The sequence below is a fragment of the Pinus tabuliformis genome, chromosome 6, assembly GCF_031772625.1.
Source record: "Pinus tabuliformis cultivar Carrire ecotype Pingquan chromosome 6, CPIR1, whole genome shotgun sequence".
Lineage (NCBI taxonomy): Eukaryota > Viridiplantae > Streptophyta > Pinopsida > Pinales > Pinaceae > Pinus > Pinus tabuliformis.
Window position 1 is genome coordinate 843,488,894 of NC_142292.1, and position 4,970 is coordinate 843,493,863.

The window sequence follows — 4,970 nt, forward strand, 5'->3', positions numbered from 1 at the left end:
CTCCAGATTTCGATCCGACCCAGGATGTCCCCTCTGCGGTTCCAGTATGGGTGCGGCTTCCCCATCTCCCCCTGCATTGCTGGAGCCAGAAATCCCTCCAAATCATCGGCAACTCTCTGGGCAAATACATTGATCAGGCTGTAAGGAAAGACCAATACTCCTGCGCCCGAATATGCGTGGAAGTAGATCTGGAAGAAGGACTACCTGAAGCAATAAAACTCACTGTGGCAGGATGGTCCCATATTCAAGAGCTGGATTATGAGCAGATCCCCTTTAAATGCAGACACTGTCACGGCTATGGCCACTTCGCAAAACACTGCAAGAAAAAATCGGAAGAACAGAGCCATCCCCCCAAGGGAGATCAATGGACCACAATCCAGAAAACGGGCAATGCAAAAGCAACAGGGAAAGGAGCCACAAAGGGGAACAATCAAGGAAAACCCAGCAAAGAAAATGAAACCCAGCAGAAATCGGATGAGATCTCAAATCCTGAAGAAGCCTCTCCTTCAGAACCCCCAGAAACGGATCTGATCATACCAGCACAGGCCGAAGAACCACAGGCAAATAAAGAGCGAGGTGGAGAAGTACCGCATGACTCCCCTCAGGGCAGCCCCTCCAGGCTCTCATATGCAGATATAACAAAGAAGAAAAAATTGCCAGAACCTTCAGACTCCTCAGAGGAAGAGACCTACGAGAGACCCTCGAAGAAAGCAGGCAGGAAGACCCACAAAGCAGTCAGGGAGGAGGAAGCAGAGCGTCTCAAAATGCAAGGCAGCCAATCTACAATAGAGATGACCATAGGAAGAAATACTAGAGGAAGATCCACCAAGGGAGGATTCCCAAACCCCTCGCCAGGTAAATAATGAGAATAGTCTCTTGGAACTGTAGAGGCCTGGGGACTCAACCAAAAACTGAAGCCGTCAAAGATCTAATGAAAATAGAACCCTCAGACATCCTCCTACTCCAAGAGACCAAAATCGATGGGCAAGCTCTCAAGGATATCAGCAAATCTAAATGGAAAAAGAATGAAGGTATAGCAGTCAGCTCAAGGGGAACCTCGGGAGGCGTTGCAACTCTCTGGTCGGAAGATCAGTTTCATCTGGCAAACTCCCATGAGACGCAACATTGGATCTTCACGGAGCTCAAGCATCTAGAAAGTAAGTTATCTATAGCCTTATTCAATTTATATGTACCTGTTAACTATGCAGAAAAAAGAGACTGTTGGAATACTCTCTCGGCCTTTTTAGATCAGCACTCCCTAAAAAATATTGTCCTGGGAGGAGATCTCAACTTAGTCATGAAGCCTAAAGAAAAAAGGGGGGGAAACAGCAACAGAGATCAGATGCTCCCTTTGGTAGAGGAAATAATGCAACAGTGGGATCTTCTAGATTTTGCCCCGGTGAGAGGCAAATATACTTGGACAAATAATAGAACTGGGCCTGAACACATCGCTGCCCGGCTGGACAGATTTCTAATTCAAAGCTCCCTGCTGATGGAAAAACTCCTCATATCAACAAAAATTCTCCCCAAGCTTTCCTCGGATCACAAGCCTATCCTTCTCCTTTTGGCCCCTGAAGAAGATCTTGGGCCCATTCCCTTTAAATTTAATCCTCTATGGATCGAAAAAGAAGGGTTCATGGACACTATCCAATCAGCTTGGGATATCCCCATCAATGGATCACCAAGTTTCGTGTGGGAGCAAAAATTAAAAGCCACCAAACAAGCTCTTAAGAAGTGGCTAAGGAACCTTCAGAACCCCACCACCCACCAGAGAAAAATCGATGTCCAGCAGCTGGAAACCTTGCAAATAGGTATGGAAGGGCTTCACATCACCCCGGAAATTTTAAATAAAGAAGTTGCCTTACAAAGAAACATCCATCAATCCATCAGAAGGGAAGAAGAGCACTGGAGACTTAAATCTCGCAGCCTCTGGTTAAAGGCAGGAGACCGAAATACTTCCTTTTTCCACCGACAATACAAAGCCCGCCTATCTCGGAATCATATTACAGAGATCAAAAATGATGAAGGGCAGATCTGTAATAAATTTGACCAAATAAAAATTGCAGCTGAAAACCATTTCAAAGATCTATATGGCACAAGGCATGAAGGAAGCAAAGAAGATACTGAAAATCTACTCTCGCATATTCCTCACCTCATCAACCATGAGGACAATCAGGCATTACTGAAACCAGTATCTGAAGAAGAAATCATCAAGGTTATTTGGGCAATGGACTCAGATAAGGCCCCCGGGCCGGACGGCTTCACAATTCACTTCTTCAAAGTCTGCTGGGACATCATCAAAACAGACCTGCTGAAAATGATACACGGATTCTTTGGGAAAGCCAAGATTGGGGGAGGCATCAACTCCACCTTTCTTGCATTAATACCAAAAGAGGTCAATCCGGAAACATTTGGCAGGTTCAGGCCCATCTCCCTATGCAATGCCTCCTATAAAATTCTGTCAAAAATCATGGCAAATAGAATTAAACCCCTTCTCGACAAACTAATATCCAAAGCCCAAGGGGGGTTCGTCAAAGGCAGACACATCTTGGATAATATCATCCAAGTGCAGGAAGCTATCCACTCCAGCAAACAGAGGAAAGAGAAGGGGATGCTGATCAAGCTTGATATGGCGAACGCATTTGACAGAGTCAACCATGCCTATCTCCTCCAAGTCCTACGAGCCTTCGGCTTCCCTCCTCAGTTCATCAATCTCATCAAAGCATGCATCTCATGCCCTTGGATTGCCCCCATGGTCAACGGTCGTCCAGCATCCTTCTTTCAAGCTCACCGCGGATTAAGGCAAGGCTGTCCTCTCTCACCTTTCTTGTACATTCTTATGGCCGATTCTCTCAGCAGGAAGCTGGCTGCGGAAATGAACACAGGTGATCTCCCAGGAATCCGAATCGCAAATGCTCTAAACCCAATGAATCATGCTCTCTTTGCAGATGACTCTATTCTTCTAGGAGGAGCCTCCACTAGAATAGCAGTCAATTTTGATGTTGTTTTAAAAAGCTATTGTAGAGCTTCAGGAGCTGTGATAAATGACAGGAAAAGCTCGATTTTCGGATGGAATGTGAGCCAGCACAACCTCAATAATATAGCCCAGATCCTAGGATTTGAGTGCTTCGCCCAATGGGACAGCATTAAATATCTAGGCTTACCCCTCACATCTGGAGTCAATAACAGATCTCTGTGGCAGGGGGTCATTAGCAAAATTAAAGACAAGATTAACTTCTGGGGAGGCTATTGGCTAACCAAGGGAGGGAAAGTCATCCTTCTCAAATCCGTCTTATCTGCTCTTCCCATTTATCAAGCCTCCTTTCTTCTGGCCCCGAAACACATCATGGAGCAGATCTCTTGTCTTCTAAGAGACTTTCTCTGGAAAGGAGGCAGAGGCAATCAAAATAAAATCCATCTGGCAAACTGGGAACTAGTCAAGCGGCCAATTCTGGAAGGCGGGCTCCAGATCAGAGATCCTGCTCTTTCGAACCTGTCACTTGGATGCAAGCTCCTGTGGAAAATACATTCAGATCCAACTCATCAGATCAGCGAAACATTCATCGCCAAATATGCGCAGGGGATCCCTCTCAGGTACCTAACAGCAAATAACACAACAGCAGGCACAAATACCTGGAACCTCTGTAGGAAAAGCATGAGCAGCTTCAGCAAACATCTATACCGCATCCCGGGCAATGGGGAAAAGACCCTTCTCTGGAAAGATCGCATAATGAACAGGCCTCCACTCAGCTCCCAAGCAGAAATCCGGGACATCAGAAACTGGCTCCACGATGCAGGAATAAGAAAGCTGAACGACATCTCTGAGTGGGACAGCAGAGGGAATTGGGTTGGATGGGCAATCCCTCCTGTGCCAGAGCAGCTTCAACATCAAACCGAAATTCTCAAATCTCTGCTCATAAATGCAGCGCCAGTACACCGCAACATCGCAGACAGATGGGGATGGGGCGAAACCGGGTTTTACACGCCATCTTTGGGTTACTCTGCCCTTCAGATCAAAAAAGACAGCATGAGAACACCATCGTTCTGGAAACAGGTATGGAATGCCAAGGGACTTCCCAAAGTTAATTTCTTCTTTTGGATCCTCATGCAAAATAAACAGCTCACAGGGGACAATTTGTCAAAGCGAAACTTTGCTGGGCCTCACAGATGTGCAATGTGCAAAAACTCAGGAGAAACAGCTTCCCATCTGTTTATTGACTGCATTTTTGCCAAAGAAGTATGGACTCTAACTCTTCTTGGACTGCCCGTCTCCCCGCCCCAGCACAGCTCCATAGCAGACCTCTTTTCCGGATGGCTCCAATACTACCCTCAATCCATTCCAAAGAAATCCTTGTGGCTTCATATATGGCTTTCCATTCCCAAATTTGTTTGCTGGGAAATTTGGCTTGCCCGGAATGACTCAATTTTCAATAATACCTCTCGCTCCCCTGCAAAAACCGCCTCAATTGCCAAAGGACTTCTTATTGAATCTGTCCTCCAGCATTCTCAATTCTCTGAATCCTCCCTTCTTCCCTCTGAAAAGGCATGGCTGAACCTCCACAGCCCCTGTCCCCCTAGCAAAATCCGTCCCCTTCCCCCTCCTCTCCCCCCTCCTCCTTGGAAAATCAGAGAATCTGAAGCGGCCTTTCAAAACTGGTGGAAGATCCAAAACACAACCTCAATCTTCTTTGACGGTGCCTCCAAAGGAAATCCGGGGGTTGCGGGAGCTGGAGGAGTCATTTACTTCGCTGACAATCTAAGGAAGGCCCACTTCTGCTGGGGGCTCGGCATCTCCACAAACAATCAAGCAGAGCTTCTTGCCCTCACAAAAGCTTGTCAAATAGTCCGGGACGAAGGCATCAAAGAATGCCAAGTATTCGGAGACTCTGAAATCCTCATCAGGAAGATCAACTCAGAAGAGAAGTTCAACAATGCAATCCTCAACAAGTCCCTGAACAGACTAAAGCTAA